Here is a 25,102-nt window from a genome sequence, read left to right as displayed (position 1 = left end):
TTAGTAACCGGGTTCCAGTAACGTCAGCTGGTCCTCGGTAGTTCCATTGGCTCTTGGACCTTCGGCTACCCATCCGGGTTCCAGTACCGTCTGCTGGTTCTCGGCAGTGTCTTTTGCTCTTGTACCTTCTGCTCCCCCATCCTGGTTCCAGTACCAGCAGCTGGTTCCGGGCAGAGCCTTTGGCTTAGGTGCCTCCCTCTGGGTATCCGAGTTCCACCAACGTCAGGTGGTCCTTGGTAGTGCTTTCAGGCACGGGTACCTCCTGCTTAGTAACCGGGTTCCAGTAACGTCAGCTGGTCCTCGGTAGTTCCATTGGCTCTTGGACCTTCGGGTAGCCATCCGAGTTCCAGTTCCATCAGCTGTTTCTCAGCATTTTCTCAGCCTTCTTGTACCTTCTGCTAAATTTCCAAGTTCAAGAGACTAAAGACGATGACCCGGAAGACCACCCCTAAGATGACGATGACACCAGAGACGACAACCACTGAGATGACGACGACCCTGGAGTCGATGACCCTGAAGACCACCCCGATGACGACGACCCCGGAGACGACGACCCTGGAGACGACGACCTGGAAGACCGAGAAGCAGAAGAACAAGAGGCTGCAGAACAAAGAGCAGAAGAACATTAAGCATAAAACTAAATATCAGAGCAAAAGATATTATCTAAATTATAAGCAGAAGAAGACTAAGCAGTGTATGGGGGTGAGTCCGTTCCTCCTCGTGGTGCCCCTGGATAAAGCCTGATGCTGCAGGCCAAACTGAACGCGGACAAATGTAACTCTTTTGTGACAGGCAGAACGGAAGGTGTAATCTTCAAACTTTTATAGATAACAACTACGGGAATGCCTGTCACAAATAAGAATATGATGAAGAAGTTGAATATGAAGAAGAATAATTGTTAAATATAACGAATATGAACAATGTAACAAAAAAAATAATAGGTAGAAGATGAAGAAGAAGATGAATAAGGTGAAGAAGAAGTTGATGTCAAAGATGCTGATGATGATGAAGAAGAAAGTGTGGGAGAAGTAAAAAAGAGGGTGAATGGCGTGGAAGTAGTGAAACATCAATATCTGACAAAATAAAAAAAATCTTAACATAGTCAATATCTTTGTAACTCCGAACGTCTTAAAATTTTTTTAAAATTCCTGCTATTCTATTTGATTGGGCTAAACCTCTATGCCTTTAATGTCTCCGCCACCTCCCCCAATACATCCTACATTATTCTTAGTTGTTTTCCTTCATGTAGAATGAACCTACAAGGAAAGAAAGGGTTTATTTTAATTCTGATATTTTGACTTTGACTTTGCATTGGGATCGGGTGTCGGAATCGGCGAGATCCGATACTTTGCCGGTATCGGCCGATACTTTCCGATACCGATACTTTCCGATATCGGAAGGTATCGCTCAACACTACTTGTGAGGCTTTGCGGGCAGGGTCCTCTCTCATCCTGGCCCATTTTGGTAATTTTTTTGGGGGGGGGTTAAAATATGTTTACCCCTCATTACATCTAAAGCGCCATGGAATAACCAGAAAAAAAAAAAAAAAAAAATAGATTTTAATAAAAAATTGTGTTGTGTGATTCCGACTTACTGCCTAAGGGTACCGTCTCACTATACGATTTACCAACGATCACGACCTGCGATACGACCTGGCCGTGATCGTTGGTAAGTCGTTGTGTGGTCGCTGGGGAGCTGTCACACAGACCGCTCTCCAGCGACCAACGATGCCGAGGTTCGCTGGTAACCAGGGTAAACATCGGGTTACTAAGCGCAGGGCCGCGCTTAGTAACCCAATGTTTACCGTGGTTACCAGCGTAAAAGTAAAAAAAAAAAACCGTACATACTCACCATCTGATGTCCGTCAGGTCCCTTGCCGTCTGCTTCCCGCTCTGACTGAGTGCCGCCGTAAAGTGAAAGCAGATCACAGCGGCGACGTCACCGCTGTGATCTGCTCTCACTTTCCGGCCGGCAGACAGTCAGAGCGGGAAGCGGACGGCAAGGGACCTGACGGACATCAGATGGTGAGTATGTACGGTTTTTTTTTTTTTACTTTTACGCTGGTAACCACGGTAAACATCGGGTTACTAAGCGCGGCCCTGCGCTTAGTAACCCGATGTTTACCCTGGTTACAAGCGATCGCATCGCTGGATCGCTGTCACACACAACGATCCAGCGATGACAGCGGGAGATCCAGCGACGAAAGAAAGTTTCAAACGATCTGCTACGACGTACGATTCTCAGCAGGGTCCCTGATCGCAGTAGCGTGTCAGACACTGCGAGATCGTAACTATATCGCTAGAACGTCACGAATCGTGCCGTCGTAGCGATGAAAATGCCACTGTGTGACGGTACCCTTAGATCCATACTGCCATCCAAAAAGGAAAGACGGTCATAATGGATGTATTTCCTTTTTTTTGGTGGTGCTGCTGACCCACTTCTTGCACGCATCTGACGTTCCTGCCGGTACTGGTCCCTGATGCTGCGCCATCTTGTCATAACATCATCCACTGCAATGACATGGTAACAAATATTGTTTAACCCCTTCCTGACATCAGACGTACTATCCCGTCGAGGTGGGGTGGGCCCCCATGACCGCCGACGGGATAGTACGTCATACGTGATCGGCCGCGCTCACGGGGGGAGCGCGGCCGATCGCGGCCGGGTGTCGGCTGCATATCGCAGCTGACATCCGGCACTATGTGCCAGGAGCGGTCACGGACCGCCCCCGGCACATTAACCCCCGGCACACCGCGATCAAACATGATCGCGGTGTACCGGCGGTACAGGGAAGCATCGCGCAGGGAGGGGGCTCCCTGCGTGCTTCCCTGAGACGATCGGTACAAGGTGATGTACTCACCTCGTACCGAACGTCTTCTCCCTGCAGGCCCCGGATCCAAAATGGCCGAGGGGCTGTATCCGGGTCCTGCAGGGAGCACTTCCGGGTCGGAGCAGGCTGCAGATGAAAGCTGCAGCCTGCTCCAATGAAAGTATGATCGCCGATCTGATAGAGTGCTGTGCACACTATCAGATCTGCGATCTGTGATGTCCCCCCCTGGGACAAAGTAAAAAAGTAAAAAAAAAAATTTCCACATGTGTAAAAAAAAAAAAAAAAAAAATTCCTAAATAAATAATAATAAAAAAAAAAATATTATTCCCATAAATACTTTTCTTTATCTAAAAAAAACAAACAAAAACAATAAAAGTACACATATTTAGTATCGCCGCGTCCGTAACGACCCAACCTATAAAACTGGCCCACTAGTTAACCCCTTCAGTAAACACCGTAAGAAAAAAAAAAAAAAAACGAGTCAAAAAACAACGCTTTATTACCATACCGCCGAACAAAAAGTGGAATAACACGCGATCAAAAAGACGGATATAAATAACCATGTTACCGCTGAAAACGTCATCTTGTCCCGCAAAAAACGAGCCACCATACAGCATCATCAGCAAAAAAATAAAAAAGTTATAGTCCTCAGAATAAAGCGATGCCAAAATAATTATTTTTTTCTATAAAATAGTTTTTATCGTATAAAAGCGTCAAAACATAAAAAAATGATATAAATGAGGTATCGCTGTAATCGTACTGACCCGACGAATAAAACTGCTTTATCAATTTTACCAAGCGCAGAACGGTATAAACTCCTCTCCCAAAAGAAATTCATGAATAGCTGGTTTTTGGTTATTCTGCCTCACAAAAATCGGAATAAAAAGTGATAAAAAATGGTCACGTGTCCGAAAATGTTACCAATAAAAACGTCAACTCGTCCCGCAAAAAACAAGACCTCACATGACTCTGTGGACCAAAATGTGGAAAAATTATAGGTCTCAAAATGTGGAGACGCAAAAACTTTTTTGCTATAAAAAGCGTCTTTTAGTCTGGTTTCACACTTGCGTTTTTATCTGCATGCGTTTTTAAAAAAAACCACATGTGTGAAAAAATGCATGTAAACGCGGTAAAACGCATGCGTTTTTATAGAAAAACACAAGAAAACAAGAAAAAAACAAAAAACCCTAACCCTACCCCTAACCTGAAATACGTGGCACTGAAATACGTGGCACTGAAATATACGTGTATATACGTATATAAGTGCCACAATATTTCAGTGGCCACGTATTTAAGTGCCACGTATTTAAGTGCCACGTATTTAAGTGCCACGTATTTAAGTGCCACGTATTTAAGTGCCACGTATTTACGTGCCACGTATTTTTCAGTGCCTGAAATACGTGGCACTGAAATACGTGGCACTGAAATACGTGGCACTGAAATACGTGGCACTGAAATATACGTTTATATACGTATATACGTATATAAGTGCCACGATATTTCAGTGGCCACGTATATAAGTGCCACGTATTTAAGTGCCACGTATTTAAGTGCCACGTATTTAAGTGCCACGTATTTAAGTGCCACGTATTTACGTGCCACGTATTTTTCAGTGCCTGAAATACGTGGCACTGAAATACGTGGCACTGAAATATCGTGGCACTGAAATATCGTGGCACTGAAATATCGTGGCACTGAAGTATTTACGTGCCACGTATTTTTCAGTGCCTGAAATACGTGGCACTGAAATACGTGGCACTGAAATACGTGGCACTGAAATACGTGGCACTGAAATATCGTGGCACTGAAATACGTGGCACTTAAATACGTGGCACTTAAATACGTGGCTCTTAAATACGTGGCACTTATATACGTGGCACTTATATACGTGGCACTTATATACGTGGCACTTATGACTGTCAGAAAATGTTCAGTAAACGATTAGGGGTGAGGTTAGGGGTAGGGTTTCAGGTAGAATTGGGGAGTTTCCACTGTTCAGGCACATCAGGGGCTCTCCAAACGCGACATGGCGTCCAATCTCAATTCCAGCCAATTCTGCGTTGAAAAAGTAAAACAGTGCTCCTTCCCTTCCGAGCTCTCCCGTGCGTCCAAAAAGGGGTTTACCCCAACATATGGGGTATCAGCGTACTAGGGACAAATTGAACAACAACTTCTGGGGTCCAAGTTCTCTTGTTATCCTTGGGAAAATAAAAATTTGGGGGGCTAAAAATCATTTTTGTGGGAAAAAAATATGTTTTATTTTCACGGCTCTGCGTTGTAAACTGTAGTGAAACACTTGGGGGTTCAAAGTTCTCACAACACATCTAGATAAGTTCCTTGGGAGGTCTAGTTTCCAATATGGGGTCACTTGTGGGGGGTTTGTACTATTTGGGTACATCAGGGGCTCTGCAAATGCAACGTGACGCCTGCAGACCAATCCATTTAAGTCTGCATTCCAAATGGCGCTCCTTCCCTTCCGAGCTCTGTCATGCGCCCAAACAGTGGTTCCCCCCCACATAGGGGGTATCAGCGTACTCAGGACAAATTGGACAACAACTTTTAGGGTCCAATTTATCCTGATACCCTTGTGAAAATACAAAACTGGGGGCTAAAAAATCATTTTTGTGAAAAAAAAAATAATTTTTATTTTCACGGCTCTGCGTTATAAACTGTAGTGAAACACTTGGGGGTTCAAAGTTCTCACAACACATCTAGATAAGTTCCTTGGGGGTCTAGTTTCCAATATGGGGTCACTTGTGGGGGGTTTGTACTGTTTGGGTACATCAGGGGCTCTGCAAATGCAACGTGACGCCTGCAGACCAATCCATTTAAGTCTGCATTCCAAATGGTGCTCCTTCCCTTCCGAGCTCTGTCATGCGCCCAAACAGTGGTTCCCCCCCACATAGGGGGTATCAGCGTACTCAGGACAAATTGGACAACAACTTTTAGGGTCCAATTTATCCTGATACCCTTGTGAAAATACAAAACTGGGGGCTAAAAAATCATTTTTGTGAAAAAAAAAAAATAATTTTTATTTTCACGGCTCTGCGTTATAAACTGTAGTGAAACACTTGGGGTTTCAAAGCTCTCAAAACACATCTAGATAAGTTCCTTAGGGGGTCTACTTTCCAAAATGGTGTCACTTGTGGGGGGGTTTAATGTTTAGGCACATCAGGGGCTCTCCAAACGCAACATGGCATCCCATCTTAATTCCAGTCAATTTTGCATTGAAAAGTAAAATAGCGCTTCTTCCCTTCTGAGCTCTGCTATGCGCCCAAACAATGGTTTACACCCACATATGGGGTATCGTCGTACTCAGGACAAATTGCACAACAACTTTTGTGGTCTAATTTCTTCTCTTACCCTTGGGGAAATAAAAAAATGGGGGTGAAAAGATCATTTTTGTGAAAAAATATGATTTTTTATTTTTACGGCTCTGCATTATAAACTTCTGTGAAGCACTTGTTGGGTCAAAGTGCTCAACACACATCTAGATAAGTTCCTTAAGGGGTCTACTTTCCAAAATGGTGTCACTCGTGGGGGGTTTCAATGTTTAGGCACATTAGGGGCTCTCCAAACGCAACATGGCGTCCCATCTCAATTCCAGTCAATTTTGCATTGAAAAGTCAAATGGCGCTCCTTCCCTTCTGAGCTTTGCCCTGCGCCCAAACAATGGTTTACACCCACATATGGGGTATCAGTGTACTCAGGACAAATTGCACAACAATTTTTGGGGTCCAATTTCTTCTCTTACCCTTGGGAAAATAAAAAATTGGGGGTGAAAAGATCATTTTTGTGAAAAAATATGATTTTTTATTTTTACGGCTCTGCATTATAAACTTCTGTAAAGCACTTGTTGGGTCAAAGTGCTCACCACACATCTAGATAAGTTCCTTAGGGGGTCTACTTTCCAAAATGGTGTCACTTGTTAGGGGTTTCAATGTTTAGGCACATCAAGGGCTCTCTAAATGCAACATGGCGTCCCATCTCAATTCCAGTCAATTTTGCATTGAAAAGTCAAATGGCGCTCCTTCCCTTCCGAGCTCTGCCCTGCGCCCAAACAATGGTTTACACCCACATATGGGGTATCAGCGTACTCAGGACAAATTGCACAACAATTTTTGGGGTCCAATTTCTTCTCTCACCCTTGGGAAAATAAAAAATTGGGGGTGAAAAGATCATTTTTGTGAAAAAATATGATTTTTTATTTTTACGGCTCTGCATTATAAACTTCTGTAAAGCACTTGTTGGGTCAAAGTGCTCACCACACATCTAGATAAGTTCCTTAGGGGGTCTACTTTCCAAAATGGTGTCACTTGTTAGGGGTTTCAATGTTTAGGCACATCAGGGGCTCTCCAAATGCAACATGGCGTCCCATCTCAATTCCAGTCAATTTTGCATTGAAAAGTCAAATGGCGCTCCTTTGCTTCCAAGCTCTGCCATGCGCCCAAACTGTGGTTTACCCCCACATATGGGGTATCAGCGTACTCAGGACAAATTGTACAACAACTTTTGGGGTCTATTTTCTCCTGTTACCCTTGGTAAAATAAAACAAATTGGAGCTGAAATAAATTTTGTGTGAAAAAAAGTTAAATGTTCATTTTTATTTAAACATTCCAAAAATTCCTGTGAAACACCTGAAGGGTTAATAAACTTCTTGAAAGTGGTTTTGAGTACCTTGAGGGGTGCAGTTTTTAGAATGGTGTCACACTTGGGTATTTTCTATCATATAGACCCGTCAAAATGACTTCAAATGAGATGTGGTCCCTAAAAAAAAATGGTGTTGTAAAAATGAGAAATTGCTGGTCAACTTTTAACCCTTATAACTCCGTCACAAAAAAAAATTTTGGTTCCAAAATTGTGCTGATGTAAAGTAGACATGTGGGAAATGTTATTTATTAAGTATTTTGTGTGACATATGTCTGTGATTTAAGGGCATAAAAATTCAAAGTTGGAAATTGCGAAATTTTCAAAATTTTCGCCAAATATTCGTTTTTTTCACAAATAAATAAAGTTATATCGAAGAAATTTTACCACTAACATGAAGTACCATATGTCACGAGAAAACAATGTCAGAATCGCCAAGATCCGTTGAAGCGTTCCAGAGTTATAACCTCATAAAGGGACAGTGGTCAGAATTGTAAAAATTGGCCCGGTCATTAACGTGCAAACCACCCTTGGGGGTGAAGGGGTTAGACTCATTCTGCACATTGCTTAATACAGTTGGCATTGATTGATCATTATTATTATAATTATTTATTTATATAGCACCATTAATTCCATGGTGCTGTACATGAGAAAGGGTTACATACAGTGTTATAGATATCGTTTACAGTAAACACATTTACAGTGACAGACTGGTACAGAGGGGAGAGGACCCTGTCCTTGCGGAATTACATTCGATCATATTTGAACGAGGATAATAAAATGCCTTCTTAAATGATTACCATCAATGTACTAATCATTTTAAAATAAACAAAAAAACAGGGTCAACACCCCTGTGTACGAGTTTTGCCTTAACACAAATAGTACCCAACGCAACATCAAGATTAGCTATGGACGTATACAGTTTATCATGTTAATCATCTTTGTTTTTTTAACAAAATGAAAAAAAAGACATACTAAAACTAAAAAAAAATATTCCTGTAATTATGTAGGGCAAGCATTTTTGAAGGTTACATAATGTTAATACATTAGTGTACTTACAAAGTTGTGTCCGCTCATGGCCGTTGCGCATAATCTGGGAATAAGATCCCACATATGGTCCTCCAAGCTGCCTCTTTCCTGGCCCGGTTGGAATAATTAGGATCCCTCTGGTCCCAGATTTCTGGCCGTTCTTGGACCAGGATGAGGAGCATATCCATGTTGATGATGCTGGCCATGCTGCTTGGAACTCCGTGGAGGTGTGCACCAGACTTCCGGGATGTCTGTGTGGCTTTTTCAGCTAATTAGCATGTCTGAGCTTCCTGATTGAGGGTTTGGCACAATTCTTTGCACCTAACGATGTCTGGAGATGTCTTGAGATGTCTGGTGTATTTCTCACAAGTCACACTGCTGTTCCGTGTGTAATCCGTATTTTTCTCGCCCCCATAGACTTTCATTGGCGATTTTTTTGCGCAATACGGTGACTAACGCAGCATGCTGCGATTTTCCAAGGCCGTAGAACACCGTATAATACTGATCAGTAAAATACGGCAGATAGGAGTAGCCCCATAGAGAATCATTGTACCGTATGCAATCCGTATTTTCTGCACCTCTCATACGTCCGTAAAACTCGCTAGTGTGACGCCGGCCTTAGAGAACTGGTAGATATGCAGCAGAGAAAACAGGGATTTTATCAAAAAGACAGCAAGCAGCCCAGTGAGTGACACATCACTTGAATAAGGATCTCTGCTCCTACATTATCATGCTCTCAGATGAGGTAGAAAAAACATAGTGACATATTCCCTTTAATAATCAGGGCCAGAATTAAAGAAGACTTCTACTGTTCAAAATAATTATTTTTGTCAAACTTCAATTATTAGTGTTCAGAAAAAAAAGCAATTCACATGAAGAAGACATGAAGAGGTTATAAGTATGTATCTACTTAAAATTCCCTTCTTCATGCATTGCTACATTTTTTTATTGTTACAATTTTGTTTGAGAAATATACACATTAGGGGTGAATAGTTTTTTAGAGCAATATAGTAATACATTTCTGAAGACCAGCTTATGCTCCATCAAGACCACAACTGCTCTAGACCACACCTGCCCCAGACCACACCTGGCCAAGTCCGTACCTTACTAAGGCCGGGGTCACACTAGACCGTAATACGGACGAGTGCTATGCGCTAAAAAATCGCATAGCACTCGGCCCAATGTTAACCTATGGTGCAGCTCCCATCATCCGATATTTTCTCCGCCGTATTTCGGATCCGAGGGAACTCGCAGCATGCTGCGATTGTCAGCGTATCTCGGCCGAGACTCGCCAATGAAAGTCTATGGGGGCGAGAATAAATCGGATTACACACGGACTATGCGAGTGCATTGCGAGAAATACGGAAGACTTCTCCAGGTGACAGGAAATTGAATCATCCATCATCAGGAAGCTTTGGCATGCTAATTTATGGCCCACGCTGGATTGCAAAGCAGGAAGCACGCCTCCACGGAGTGTACTGTGTAGCAGCATGGCCAGACACATAAATGTTGAGATGCTGATTGCTCTGGTCCATGATAGACCAGAGTTATGGGACCAACGCGATGCACATTATGCGGACCGCGCATGAAAAGACGCAGCATGGAGGGCAATCTGTCGCCACATGTTCCCCGATTTTGATGAGCGACCTCAAGAGGTTCAGCAAGAAATTTGTAAGTACCATCCTTTAGCAAAAAATGTGCTTTAAGTTTTTTGTCTTGAGAAAAATAGGCATGAACACATCATATGTGGTGTGTTTATGAGTGATGTAAATGTTCCAAGCTCTTGGTTGAGGCTACAAAAACATTAACAAGACACACCAATATGGTTCCAATATAGTAGCTAGAGTCCTTTCAGATCTTACCAAGGGAGTTTTATGTCCCCTTAGGCTCCAGGGCCTGTGTGTGATTGCAAACCCTGGACCTGTTGGAGTTATGTGCTTGGCCAGCATGGTGGCTCAGTGGATAGGAGTCCTGGGTTCAAATTCCACCAAGGACAAAATATGCATAGAGTTTGTATGTTCTCTCCGTGTTTGCGTGGGTTTCCTCTGGCCACTCCGCTTTCCTCACACAATCCAAAGTCATACTCCTAGGGATTTTATATTGGGAGCCACATTGGTGACAGCAATGATAATGTATTTTCTAAACTGCCGAATATGTTATTGTTATCTAAAAATAAAGAATCTTTATTATTATTTGTTATTCCCCAAACAACTTTTGATTCTTTGCAGTGAATGATGTCACTAGACGCTGGCGGAGTTGCCGGGATCAATACCGGCGGGAACGTCAAGTTTCTGGGCGGAGTGGTGATGCAGCACCCAAAAAACGAAAATATGTTTATTTTGATCGGCTGAATTTTCTTGCCCTGGTGATGGAGCTCAGACCGTAAGTGGATGCATGTCCCAAAAACTCATACACATCTTCTAACGTGAATATGTTTCTAATTTTTTCCTCTCAAATCATTTGTGAAATACAGAACAGAGTCCAATCTGACAGAAAGAGAGACTGCATCTGACTCAGAGGTGGTGATTGACCCCATTGGTGAAGATTCCGAAATGGCTGGACCATCAGGGCAAGCACCAAGCAGCAACCAACCACAACCAGCAGCAGCGTCTTCTGCCACACAGGAGGCCAATCCAGAGGTTGAGGAAGGAGGCCAGAGCAGCAGTCCAACCTTGGCTCTGGATACATCACCACAGCCTACTACCAGACCAAACCGTGGTCGGCGCAGAAGGGTGGCTTCTAACACTGGCACCAGGAGGCAAGTGGATACAGGGGTGTTGGACTATTTGTCAAGGGCTGCACATGACGATGGTGAGGAAGCGTACTTCCGCAGTCTTGCACGCTATTTACGCCCCATTCCACGTTCGCTCAGGCTGCGGACCAGAGGTTGTCTACAAATTGTAATTGATGCGGCCACACCCCCAAACAACCACATTCGTTTGTTCAACTACCTAGAACAGTGGCAAATGTCACCTACAAATGTTCTGGCGGTGCAAGACCTTCCAGAGGAACCCAACCAAACAGTTGCAGCACCCCCCTTGCCACGTATAGCTCCACAACAACAGCCTGCCCCAAACACCCAACAACAACCAAACAGGCCAATTAATGAATATCCAGCCACTGCCCAATCTGACCAATTGAACAGACACATGTTTGCTCGACATGGCCATATTGGGGGGTATGACCAAATGGGTCAATACAGTACACAGGACTTTATGCCCTTCTACCCTCAACATCCAGTTTTACCTCACACTCAGGATATAAACTTGCAACAACACCCTTCATATATATCTGCCATACCACAGGTTGACAGTCTGGTTGGTCCACCACCTAGGCCAAGTTCAGCACATGCTGGACACCCGCCATCACCATCGCCACCCCCAACCTACCAGAACCTGTAATTTCTGTTCCAAACATTTCGGCAGGTCATTTATGTTTTTTTTTTTTTTTTTTAATTTGGCGCCATCGGCCTGTTCTTTGTTCTGGTTGACTCTGGTTAATATGCCTAAAATTACATATGATGTCAATATGTCTTGGGCAAATATATATATGCTTGGAGCAGTAAAAATGTTTGTCAAAATATGAGTGTTGTGTATTTTTAGGACTACAAAGATGATGTGGCAACTTAACAACTTTTTGTTAAAGGAAAAGGAGAAACATACTACACAATTCAAACATGAACATTAAGCTATTTATTAACTAACAATATAAAGAAACTTTAAAGCACAACAGCATGGTCTTGCCAATCAGTCGCTCCCTCTGGTGACACAAAATAATTTGTTAACACATCACGAACTTTTAGGCCTGAGGGCTGACGACGAGAAGGAAGAACACGTGGAGTAGTCAAGACAGTATTATCATAATCAATTTCATCAGCAGCAGATGATGGGCAATCATGGTATCTAGTAAAGTTGTGAAGAACAACACATGCTTTGATTACACCATTGACATTGCCTTCAGTCAGTTGTATTGCGGACTGAAGTACCCGCCATTTAGCAGTGAGAATGCCAAATGAACACTCTACCAGACGGCGGGCACGGGAAAGGCGCAAATTAAAAATTTGCCGCTGGTAGTCCAGGCCTCTCCGTGGATATGGCCTCATGACGTTCCTGGATAATTGAAACGCCTCATCTGCTACCATCATGTAAGGCACCGCATCTAAATTCGCCCCTGGTACGTTCCTTGGGGGTGGGAGATCCAAATCATTGTTGCGCAGCCGCCGATCCATTAAGGAAGAACTGAAGACTCTAGAGTCTCCAGTTCTCCTATAGGCCCCAATATCTACAATTATAAACCTGTAGTTGCTGTCGACCAGGGCCAACAGCACTACAGAGAAAAACTGTTTATAATTATAGAATTGGGTCCCTGAGCCCGGCGGCTTACGGACACGGATGTGCTTTCCGTCTAGAGCCCCAATACAGTGCAGAAACTGGCAGGTGTCCTGAAATCCTTGGGCAATCCGTAACCAATCGGACATTTTCGGCTCAGGCATCACCTCTTGATGGAGTCTTCTCCATATTTCCGTGCATGTATCCCGCACAATTCCCGAAATTGTAGATTTGCCAAGCAAAAACTCTAAATGCAGTGCTGCATATGATAGTCCAGTGGCAAGGAAGCTAAAAGAAACAAGATAATTTGTTTACCAGATAAAATTAAAACATTACACTGTTCTCTGTGGCAAAAATACAATTTGATAAATAATATGCCATGATTCCTCAAACATTAAGGACATGCGATGGCTTTGATGTTCGATTTGATTACATATTCTAAATTTACCCTAAATTACGGTATTTTCTGGCGTATAAGACTACTTTTTAACCCCAGAAAATCTTCGTAAAAGTCGGGGGTCGTCTTTTACGCCGGGTGCCGTCTTGTACGCCGAGTGCAGACACCAATGTGTATATGGTGGGTGGGGGGGAGTGGTCCCGATGACGAAGAGGGGGCGTCTCACAGGAAAGTGTGAGTGGAGTATCCCCATTACCTCATTGTAGCTGCAGCATGGGGTCTCTGTGCTGGGGAAAGGCGGCAGCTGCTGCTTCTCTTTGTGCCGCATGGGTGCTGTGCTGTGGGGCGGTGGCCGCCGCCGCTCCCCAGCACCCCACACTGCAGCTACAATGAGGTAATGGGGATACTCCACTCACACTTTCCTGGGACATGACCCCTCTTCCTCATCAGGACCACTCCCCCCCAAAAGGCACATTAGTCCCCGGCCCTAAAAGACGACATACAAAAATATATATATAAAAAGACCCCCGACTTTTCTGAAGATTTTATATTTTAACTTGAAAATTTGGGGGTCGTCTTATACGCCCAGTCGTCTTATATGCCGGAAAATACGGGTATGTAGAAGTTTAATAACCCTTTAAATAGCTACTTTTCACAATGGCTAATACCATTAAACACAAATCTTTGTTTTGAAACAGAGGATTTAGACATACCGTAAAGTAAGGATAAGGCGCTCCTCGGCAGAAATTGATTTTCGCATCCTGGTGTCCTTCTTGGTAATCCCTGGTCGCAAAATCTCCAACAAAATATCAAATGTTTGGATCCGCATTCAACAATAGTTGAAGAACTTGTCAGGATTGTTCCTCAGAGCAGCATACAGACGGTTGAAATGTCCTTTCTTGATCCGTTGCTTCATAAGTGGATGTACCCACATCCGTCTACGCCTCCTCGGATCAACAATTACTGGGTATGGCTCTCCAAAACGTTGGGAAAGTACCCAGTTGTAAAGCACACGCTCTGTGGTGTTAAAAGTCAGTAGATCCGACATGTTTCTCATCAAGCAGAAGTGCACCAACACAAGCAGGGACTCTGCTGCCTTGATTGGTGGCTGCCACCTGTTTTAGGGCCCTTAAATAATGTACTGGGTGATGAATTAAATTTTTAAAGGTGGCAAAACCGTTATATGTCCATTTTGCAAGCTTGCGAGAAAATCTCAGCATACGGATGGCATACGGATGACACACAGATGTCACACGGATCATTTGATGCGAGGAAATCGCATCCTCGCACTGCACACGGATCACTGTTTTTGAAACATTTGTGCGATTCTCGGCCGTGAAAAACGGACCGATTTTTTATACATTGTGTGTGTCCCCGGCCTAAGACTCCACCTGCCAAGACCATACTTTACCAAGACCACACCTGCCCCAGACCACACCTGGCCAAGTCCATAGCTGCACAGACTATACCAGGCCAAGTCCACACCTGCTCCAGACCACACCTGGCCAAGTCCGTACCTTACTAAGACTACACCTGCCAAGACCATACTTTACCAAGACCACACCTGCTCCAGACCACACCTGGCCAAGTCCATAGCTGTACAAGACGATACCAGGCCAAGTCCACACCTGCTCCAGACCGTACCTGGCCAAATTCATACCTTACCAAGACTACACCTCCTCAAGACCATATTTTACCAAGACCACACCTACCCAAAACCACATATGTCGAAGTCCATAGCTGCCCAAGACCATACCAGGCCAAGTCCACACCTGCTCCAGACCGCATCTGCCCCAGACCATACCTCCCTAAGACTACACCTTCCCAAGTCCATACCTTACCAAGACCACACCTGCCTAAGACCATACCTGGCCTTTAACATGAGAGAATTCCATGGAAACATATTGTACAAAATATGAAATGCAAACTCTGCCTCTTAGATAAAAAAAAAAATGGTTAACAAGGTTCTAGTTAGAAATGTGTCAATTGCAGTTGTACATGTCTATAGGAGCTGACGGGAACATTAATAATCCCTTCGTGAGAAAAAGCAAATTGACGCTCCTTCACTATTTTTATTGCTAAGCTGAGCTGTTCAAATATACAGTTTGGGTTTGGTCTCACAAGGTAAATGCTGCCCTTACCAGCAATATTCACTTTACGTTGTGATCCTGATCATCAAAGAATAAAACGTGACAATGAAGAAAACTCCTTTTGTTCTTGGAATAGTTGATTTGAGAATATGTTATGCTTTGTAGCTGAGAGACTTTTTCCCAGATGTATCCCTAAAGATAATATATGATGGGTACAATGTTTATTTTAAGGCATTACATACTTCCAAGACAAGTGACTTAGGTGACTTGTGTAGAGCATGGATTGGAGAGGTCCATCAGAGTTTCACTAGGGCCACTAGAAAGAATTCATTAGTTGAAGACCCCCTCTATGACATACTTGTACCCTACGACTATGTTTACACTGAGTTTTTGAGGCGTACAAAATCCTGAGATTTTCAATCGGAAATGGTTTCAAGAAATGCTCCTTTTTAGGATATTTCGGGAGTTTTTCCTTTCCTCAAGTGTTTATGACATGGTTTGAAATGTTTTGGAAGTTTTTACATAAAGTATTTTTTTGTAGCCTTGTGATTAAACAATGCTTAGTTTGCAGCAGATTCCATCAGGATCTGCTTAAAATATGTGACATGCACTTTTTTTTTCCCACTTGGAGTTTTTAAAAAAAATCTTCAGGGAAATAAAAATGCTCAAAACTTCTCATATGAAGAGCAAAGTGGATTTCTCATTCAAAAGAATAAGAAGAGTTTTCCAATTATTTGGTTTTTGAGGAGGATCCATTAAAGGAAAAGTTTAAAAAAAAACTATGTGTGAAGATAGCCTAGATGACAAAACAGCTGCCGAGTTTATCCAGGCGAAGCCATTTCAGGAAATCACTGTCAGTGGTTCTCCTGAGGGTGGATTCGCCATTATTCTTGTGGTGGCTCGGCAACTCTATAATGATAAGAAGAAGAATGAACGGGTCCTTTATTTTAATCACTTCAGGGCTCTCGAACTGTGAAGCGGTTAGAAGAAGGGACATAAGACAGAACACACTATTGCTTTGACGTTGCTGTGCACCACGTTCATTTTATGGGACACTTTTACAGCGCTTTTTCAGGCTGATTGCGGGTGACAAGACGCTGCCTAATAACAAGAACAGAATTGGGCTCTTTTGGTGAAAGAATCTCCTAAAACTGTATTCAAGAATACTAAAGATAATTTGTTCAGTGGTCAACTAGAGTTTCTGCTCTGTCTGTCCGTAGTCTTTCTAGTCAACCACATTACTGCGATCAGGTTGGTTTCACCAGTTTACCCCAATATTTTTGGCATTTACGCTTTGCACTGTATGAAAGTTATTACATTGAAATTAACCAAATAGCCAAAAGGGTTTTACTGGAGAGTCGTATTTGTGAAGGGACATAACTTGACAACCAGTAGGACATTTTTAGCTGTGTGTCCTTCAAAGAAGACAATAGATAGGACTTACTTATAAAACAACTGAGACTAGAACAAGTGAGTCACTCTTTGTGTGTGTTAGAACATTGTGGGGAAAGAATGCAAAAAATGAATTTTAATGTCAGTCTTTAATGCAGATCTTCATGAGATCTCTTCCTTTAGCAGATCACAATCACTGTAGTCTATGTTACATGTAATCTCCACAACAAAATAATCTGGGGTTTGTAGTTCAATTATGCATAAGGCAATTCACAGATACCCAATTGTGATCACAGAGCAATCAAAGAACTATGGCCACTTCTGTCAAAACTTGAATATTCACACATACACTTTAAGTAGTGGACCACTTTAGAAAATCCATATCTGATAGAAGGGATCTGGAACTCAACAGCTGGATCTAATTTTCTAGCGTGTTCAATTTGACTGTGGTGCCTCTAAAGGAGAAATGAAGAATTACACAGTTCCTGCTGAAATGTATAGATATGCTGGGTCCTCCAGAACCAGGAAAGCTCTTTGTAAGTGGTCTATCTCATATGTTGAAATATTAAAATCAGTGGGCTGTCCTATTTATGGGCCTCTGTTTATTCTCTTCCAGCTACATACTTTCTAAGGGAGCCTCTCATTTGTGACAGTTTTCACAGTGCGTCACTGTAATGGTCTGTGTGTGACCGTGGGTGTGGTGTTATTCTAGTTTGCAATATAGTTGAATTTCCAGTTCTGTGTGAGTTGGATACGGGGACAGGAGTGACAAGAAAGCAAGGCTTTTGCCGGCAGAGAGGACATACTGCATGGTTCTGGTAAGGCATTGTTGACCATGTAACGTTTGTGTATTGTTAGTGGGGTTCGGACATATTGTTCCTCGTTTTCCCGAACATTGTATGTTTTTGGTTTCACTTGTGAGAGGTTTATCTCTATTGAATATATAGCTTATAAAAATAAAAATTGATAAGTCTTGACTTCGAAAAGCTATAACTTTAGAAAACTTTCAAAATCCACTTTGTTTCTGCTAACAGCAGCAGGTCAACGCAATAGCACATTACCCCATATCATAGTCACAGGGTCCATGAAGGTAATATATGGGAGGCTGATTCCCAGACAGCAGGTATTGGTGTAAATGATTTGTTTCCCCGACTTTAGCAGCTTTATTACTGGGTTAACTAATTAGCTGAAGTCACATCTGAGCTTCTGCTATAGAAATATTCAATATACAGTTTATACAGAAGTAAAGGTAAAACCTGGCTCAAAAATGGAAGTTATTGAGAGAGGATTTTCAAAGTTATCCACTGAAAACAATACTAGTTATATACACTGACTTTGGGAAAACATAGAAGTATTAATTTACATTTCTTTGGCTAGGTTATATGATTTTAGTTTTCTGCTATTTAAGGCAAAGTCCTTTTTGAAGAAAAAAGATTAAAATTGCATAAAATCTTCGTTAAGTCTTCTTCATACACTGTTTTAATAGAATTCTATAGGGAAAAATGGAACGTGGTTATTGTATGTAATTTATCATCATGGAGCCATGGATTTCTTTTTTTTTTTTTGTTGAAATGCTGGATTTATTAAGTTGACACATTAACTACATCAAAGCTTTTTACAGACCTTTGATGACCTGTAAATGTACATTATTATGGAATATAACCAGAGACATAACTTTAAATCCCCTTGACCCCAATGGAGAATGTGTAGCTGGGCCTCCATCTTCCATAGACACTGGTACTCGGCTAGCAGAGCCAAGGAACAATTTCCCCCTCCATATAATTCCAATTTAGGCTACGATGTCTTGTACAAATAGTGGTGTGGTAGAAAGTCAGACTACTAATGAGCTATGAAAATGCTACACTACATGTAAGGAACTACATTAACAGCTTTTACGTGCACTTTTTAATGTTATGTGGGGAATACCATGACAAATCACACAGTATAAAAATAAAATAAAACTGTGATTTCCCTCAAAACAAGGTTGTTTTCCGTTGTTCAGTGTGCAAATGAGATTTAATAAAATCTTCTTTAGAGCTATATAACATCTGACTGTAGCAGTCGTTTACCTTTGTACAAAACGTACCAAAGATGTCACATTCAGAAACACTCTTACATTAAAATTGGGGAGTGTAAACAACTGGATGGCTATGTTATAGCTGGTTGTACACATGGGTCACCTTAAACAGGACCTGTTCACGCTCTTGACATGCCTGCTTTTGTAAACATATATGTTAATCATGAGATAATAATTCTGCTGGATTATCTCTTAGAAATCCACATTCATTGTAGTGCTCTTCTGTTATTCCTCGGGGGGGGGGGGGGGTGTCATTAAATGCTGACATTGTCTAATCAGAACCTTTCAATAAGGGAATTGGTAACACCCAGGTGTCAATTTATTCAGAAAAACAGTTATGAATAGTGTTGAGCATTCCGATACCGCAAGTATCGGGTATCGGCCGATACTTGCGGTATCGGAATTCCGATACCGGGATTCCGATACTTGCCGCGTATCGGATACCGGAATCGGAAGTTCCCAGATTCAAAATGCACAAATTCATCCAATGAGAATGATTCCAATTGTGGGCACATCCTGTTCAGCATGGAGGGCATGAAACTACTGGCAAGGCTGTGATTGGCTGCTGAAATGATGTCATGATGCAGTTTAAAAGTCGCTGGCGCCATTTTGCGATCACTCTGCTGTGAATTCAGTTAGTGACAGGACGCTGTTTGCTGACTGAGGGCCAGTTTAGAGATAGCGATTTGCTTCTTTGTGCTTTCCAAAGGCTAATTTAGCAACCGCTGTGTTCACCTACTATTCACATTGCTTTTGCCTTGTAGCACTGTTTTCACAGCGATCTGCAAGGTCTGTGTGTGTGTGTGTGAGTGCAGCCCACTCTCTAGTCTGAGTGCAGCCACATAGGCCATCCATAGCTGGTTGTATTCAGTTCAGGGAGGGTGGTTCATTGCCTCATACTGTTCTTTTTTTTTTTTTTTCCAAGTAGTGTAGTCTGCTGCTAATTTTTAACAAAAAATCCTATTAGTGTCTTTCCACCCGTCTCCAGCTAATTTGTGGAAAAACACTACATAGGATAACGTAGAGGAGGGTTTTTGGACCTTGCAGCGCCGTTTACGGCTGTCTGCACGGTCTCCGTGTGACTGCAGCTCGCCCTGTAGTCTGTGAGCAGCCATAGCCTGGTTGTCTCCAGCTCAGGGTTGTTCACTGCGTCATACCGCAAAATCAATTTTCATTTTGTTTTAAGTAGTGCAGGCTGCTGCACATTTTTTCAAAAAAATCCTATTAGTGTCTTTCCACCCGTCTCCAGCTAATTTGTGGAAAAACACTACATAGGATAACGTAGAGGAGGGTTTTTGGGCCTTGCAGCGCCGTTTACGGCTGTCTGCACGGTCTCCGTGTGACTGCAGCTCGCCCTGTAGTCTGTGAGCAGCCATAGCCTGGTTGTCTCCAGCTCAGGGTTCTTCACTGCTTCATACCGCAAAATCAATTTTCATTTTGTTTTAAGTAGTGCAGGCTGCTGCACACTTTTTCAAAAAATTCCTATTAGTGTCTTTCCACCCGTCTCCAGCTAACTTGTGGAAAAACACTACATAGGATAACGTAGAGGAGGGTTTTTGGGCCTTGCAGCGCCGTTTACGTCTGTCTGCACGGTCTCCGTGTGACTGCAGCTCTATCTGTTGTCAGTTCAGCCCCCAAAAAATAAATAAATAATAAAGTTCACCAAACACACCAGTGACACCACTTTACATTTGTGTAGGCCACATTAGCTCATATTAAAGTCTAGTCCACACTTTAGAAAATTAGTGTTTCTTATACCTGTTAGGAGGAGTTGTTCAGGAATAAGCACACAAATCCGTTAGTACTTTTCTGCTTATCTTTATCAGTCAACCAAGATGAAGAAGGCAGTGAGTAAGGCATGTGAGCGTGGGCGTGGGTGCGGAGCAGGGAGGGGACGTGGGGATTCTGTGCCTGCTGCGGGCACCGGTGACTCATCAGCACCCACTTTCACAAGGGAACAGTCATTCATGCGCAGCTTTGTCGCAGAGCGCCGTACACCGCTGCTGCGTGAAGAACAAATTGAAGCCGTTGTCGGATGGATGGCAGCTAATGCATCAACTTCAATTAGTGCCACATCCTCTCAGACACAGAGCACTGGAGAGCAGCCATCTGTCTCTTCACCACCTGCCAAATTGCCCAGGCAGACAGAGAGCCCAGGACAGGAGCCGTCTCTACTTCTGTTCTCTGAATCTCTTGGCTTGGAAACAGGGGGCCAGCCAAGCAGCATTGGAGAAATGGAAGAAGAGGCAGGGTGCAGTGATGCCCAACAGCTTTTTCTCTCTGAGTCTGAAGAGGCGGGTGGGCCAGTGGCTCCGGTCACCACATCGCAGGCCGCATCAGCTGATGATGACACTCAGGTGCCACTTACTGGTGCGTGCTCTGCTGTTGAGACTACCCAGGAGGAGCAGTTGGGGGCAGAGGGTAGTGTAGATGATGAGGTCCTTGACCCATCTTGGCGTGAGGGACAGGAAGGTGGTGGGAGCAGCTCTGAGGAAGAGATTCCCCGTACGGCCCAAAGAGGGAGAGGGAGGGGGAAGACTGCGGATCCTGCAGCCTCCGCTTTGGCAGCCGTTAGGAGCATGTCTCTTCCAAAAGCCAAAAAGGGCGCTCCCAAGACTTGCAGTGCCTGGTCCTTTTTTGACACAGTTGCAGCTGACATTTGCTATGTCAAATGCAAGGTGTGTCATCACAAAGTCAAAAGAGGTCGAAATGTCAGCAACCTCAATACCTCCAACATGTGGAAACATGTGCGCACCAGGCACCCGGCGGAGTTAGAAAAACACACTGAAGAGCTAGGCCAACCAACAGCGGCAGCTACCACCTCTTCAGCTCGTGTTGCCTCTTCCTCCAGCTCACACGCAGCTGGTTCGGCTTCCTCCCAGGATCGCCGTGGAAGAACCTCTGGCCCTGTTGTCCAGAGACCCGCTGTAATTCCACCCGCAGCACCACTTTCCCAGTCATCCACACACTCCCAGCCCAGTCTACAGCCATCGGTAGTACAGGCATGGGAGAAAAGGCGGCCTTTCTCGTCAAACCACCCACGAGCACAGGCTCTGACTGCAGGCATTGCCAAACTTCTGTCACTGGAAATGCTGTCATTCAGGCTGGTGGAGACTGACAGCTTCCGTGACTTGATGTCATTGGCAGTCCCACAGTACAATGTGCCCAGCCGCTTTTACTTCAGCAGGCAAGCCGTCCCTGCCCTGCACAAGCATGTGGAGGGACACATAAAACACGCGCTACTGAACGCCGTCAGTAGCAAGGTCCACCTCACCACCGATGCGTGGACCAGTCAACATGGACAGGGGCGATACCTTTCCCTCACTGCCCATTGGGTTAATGTCGTTGAGCCGGGTACAGACCGTGCGAGTGGCGCAGGACGTGTCCTGCCCACTCCAAGGATTGCAGGAATCCATTCTGTACGCATTGACTCCTCCTCCTACACCAGTTCCTCAGAATCATCGCTGCAGGAGCCGTCACAGTCCACCTCCACATGGACCCGTGATGAACGTGTACCTGTTATGACCGACATGAGCACAGCCGTGGCCAAACGTCAACAGGCCGTCTTGAAATTAATTTATTTGGGGAATCGAAGCCACACAGCGCAGGAGCTCTGGAATGCCATCAAGCAGGAGAGCGATGTGTGGTTTGTGCCAGCGAATCTCCAGCCAGGCATGGTAGTGTGTGATAATGGCCGAAATCTGGTGGCAGCTCTGGGCCTCGGCAACCTCACTCACATCCCATGTCTGGCACATGTGCTCAATTTGGTCGTGCAGAGTTTTCTGAGGGACTATCCGGATCTTGATGCACTGCTGCACAAGGTCCGCCTAGAGTGTGCTCACTTGCGGCGTTCCAGCACGGCAAAAGCGCGCATTGCGGCTCTGCAGCGCCGACACCGCCTGACGGAACATCGCATCATATGTGACCTACCTACCAGGTGGAATTCCACGTTACATATGTTGGAGCGGTTGTGTGAGCAGCAGCAAGCTGTAATGGAGTACCATCTGCTTCAGGCGCAAAGAAGTCGCAGTCAGCGCTGTACAGACTTCACAACCACAGAGTGGGCCACTATGAATGACGTCTGCCAGGTTTTGCGTCCCTTTGATTATTCCACGCGGATGGCGAGTGCAGATGATGCACTAGTCAGCATGACTGTCCCCCTTATCTGCCTGCTTGAAAAATCACTGCAAGCGCTAAGGGATGATGTTGTGGAAGAGGATGAGGATTCAGCATTTCCATCATCTTCTGGACAGTCAGCGCCACGTGGTTCCTCACAAACGCGTAGGCAGGGGACAGTTTGTGAGGAGGATGAGGAGGAGTCAATGGAGGAGGAAGACATCCATCCAGAGGAGGGAGTTACACAATTGTCCAGTACTCAGTGTGTACAGCGAGGGTGGGGTGATGACGAGCGGGCAGAGATCACGCCTCCAGCAGGGGACAGCGTTTCTTGGGCAGTTGGCAGTCTGCAGCACATGGTGGATTACATGCTGCAGTGCCTGAGAAACGACCGCCGCATCGCCCACATTCTCAACATGTCTGATTATTGGGTGTTCACCCTCCTCGATCCTCGCTACCGGGACAACGTAGAAAGCCTCATCACACCGTTGAACCGGGAGCGAAAAATGCGGGAGTACCAAGACACACTGGTCAATTCTATCATCTTCTCCATTCCAACTGAGAGAAGTGCTGCTAGTGCATTCCAAAGCAGCTCAGTGCGTCCAGGCAGTGGTGGAGGCTCTGCACAAAGAGGGAGCAGAAGCAGTGCCTCTGCCCAAGGCAAGACCAGTATGGCCCAACTGTGGCACAGTTTTCTGTGCCCGCCACAAAAGTCTACACCATCACAGACGGCTCCAGTCAACAGGAGGCAACGGTTCCGTCAGATGGTGACAGACTACATGTCTTGCCCTCTTGCTGTACTCCCAGACGGCTCTTCCCCTTTCAAGTTTTGGGTCTCAAAGCTGGATACATGGCCAGAGCTAAGCCAGTATGCATTGGAGGTGCTGTCTTGCCCTGCGGCCAGTGTATTATCGGAACGTGTCTTTAGTGCTGCAGGTGGTGTACTAACTGACCGTCGCATGCGACTATCCTCCGATAACGTTGACCGGCTTACTTTCCTGAAAATGAACAAGGCCTGGATCTCGCAGGAATTTGCCACTCCTCTTCCTGATTAAATAATTAGGTGACTGTCTACAGTATCCAGGTCTCCTGTTGTGTTCATCTTTCTACCACCTGAACTTAAATTCCTGGGCTCCAACACTGCCAGTTGAGGCTCAGAAGTGCCGTCTGCACAGTCAAAACATACGACCCAGTGTTATTGGGTTTCAGTAACGTCAGCTGATCCCCAGCTGTGTAGCCGGCAATGTGTCCTGCGACCGCCACGCTGACACAACAACTGAAATGTAAGGGAACCTGTCCCCCCCCCCCAAGGCGTTTGTTACTGAAAGAGCCACCTTGTACAGCAGTAATGCTGCACAAGGAAAAGGTAGCTATTTTTGTTTAGCTCCTTGCACACGCAGAACTTAACACTTATAAAATGTGTCCACTAATACCGTAAAACCGTCCCGGAGGTGGGACTTTCCTTCGTAATATGATGCAGCACAGCCGTCATTCCTACCCCCTTGGCGCCGTGCCCCGGCTCCTCAGCGTTGTTTGATTCCGTCCCGGAGCCTGCGCTGTTAAGTTATCCCTTGGCCAGGCACACTTAGCGCTGCCCGTCTTCTGACATCATTTGGTGTCAGGATGGCTGCGCCTGTGCGGCCGCGCTGGCCGAGAACCCGCCTCGCAGTGTCTTCTGATTTAATCCCACTGGGGGCCTGAGATCCATGGACATGCGCAGTGCATATCTGAACCTCCACCTCTCACTCATCTCCCTACGGCTTCTTCAGACTGTGCGGTGTCAGCTGGTCCCTAATAGCATGCCACGGCCGTGACACCGCACAGTCTTAAGAAGCCGTAGGGAGGGGAGTGAGAGGCGAGGATATGCACTGCGCATGGCCACGGATCTCAGGCCCGCGGTGGGATTAAATCAGAAGACACTGCGAGGCGGGCTCTCGGCCAGCGCGGCCGCACAGGCGCAGCCAGCCTGACACCAAATGATGTCAGAAGATGGGCAGCGCTAAGTGTGCCTGGCCAAGGGATAACATAACAGCGCAGGCTCCGGGACGGAATCAAACAACGCTGAGGAGCCGGGGCACGGCGCCAAGGGGGTAGGAATGACGGCTGTGCTGCGTCATATTACGAAGGAAAGTCCCACCTCCGGGACGGTCACACGGTATCAGGGGACACATTTTATAAGTGTTTAGTTCTGTGTTT

The 25,102-nt window shown here is 44.8% G+C and overlaps 1 protein-coding gene across 1 annotated transcript in view; it reads left to right on the top strand.

The window, feature by feature from the left end:
- Positions 1-17,444: 17,444 nt before the first annotated feature.
- SYT8 (synaptotagmin 8) overlaps positions 17,445-25,102 on the top strand; it is a 69,797-nt gene continuing 62,139 nt past the window's right edge. The window contains exon 1 of the mRNA XM_077287884.1: positions 17,445-17,531. The gene's annotated coding sequence lies outside the window, so the exon portion shown is untranslated. The remainder of the gene's footprint in view (positions 17,532-25,102) is intronic.

The sequence above is a fragment of the Ranitomeya variabilis genome, chromosome 2 (genome assembly GCF_051348905.1).
Source record: "Ranitomeya variabilis isolate aRanVar5 chromosome 2, aRanVar5.hap1, whole genome shotgun sequence".
NCBI classification, from domain to species: domain Eukaryota; kingdom Metazoa; phylum Chordata; class Amphibia; order Anura; family Dendrobatidae; genus Ranitomeya; species Ranitomeya variabilis.
This window is presented reverse-complemented; position numbering and strand designations above follow the sequence as displayed.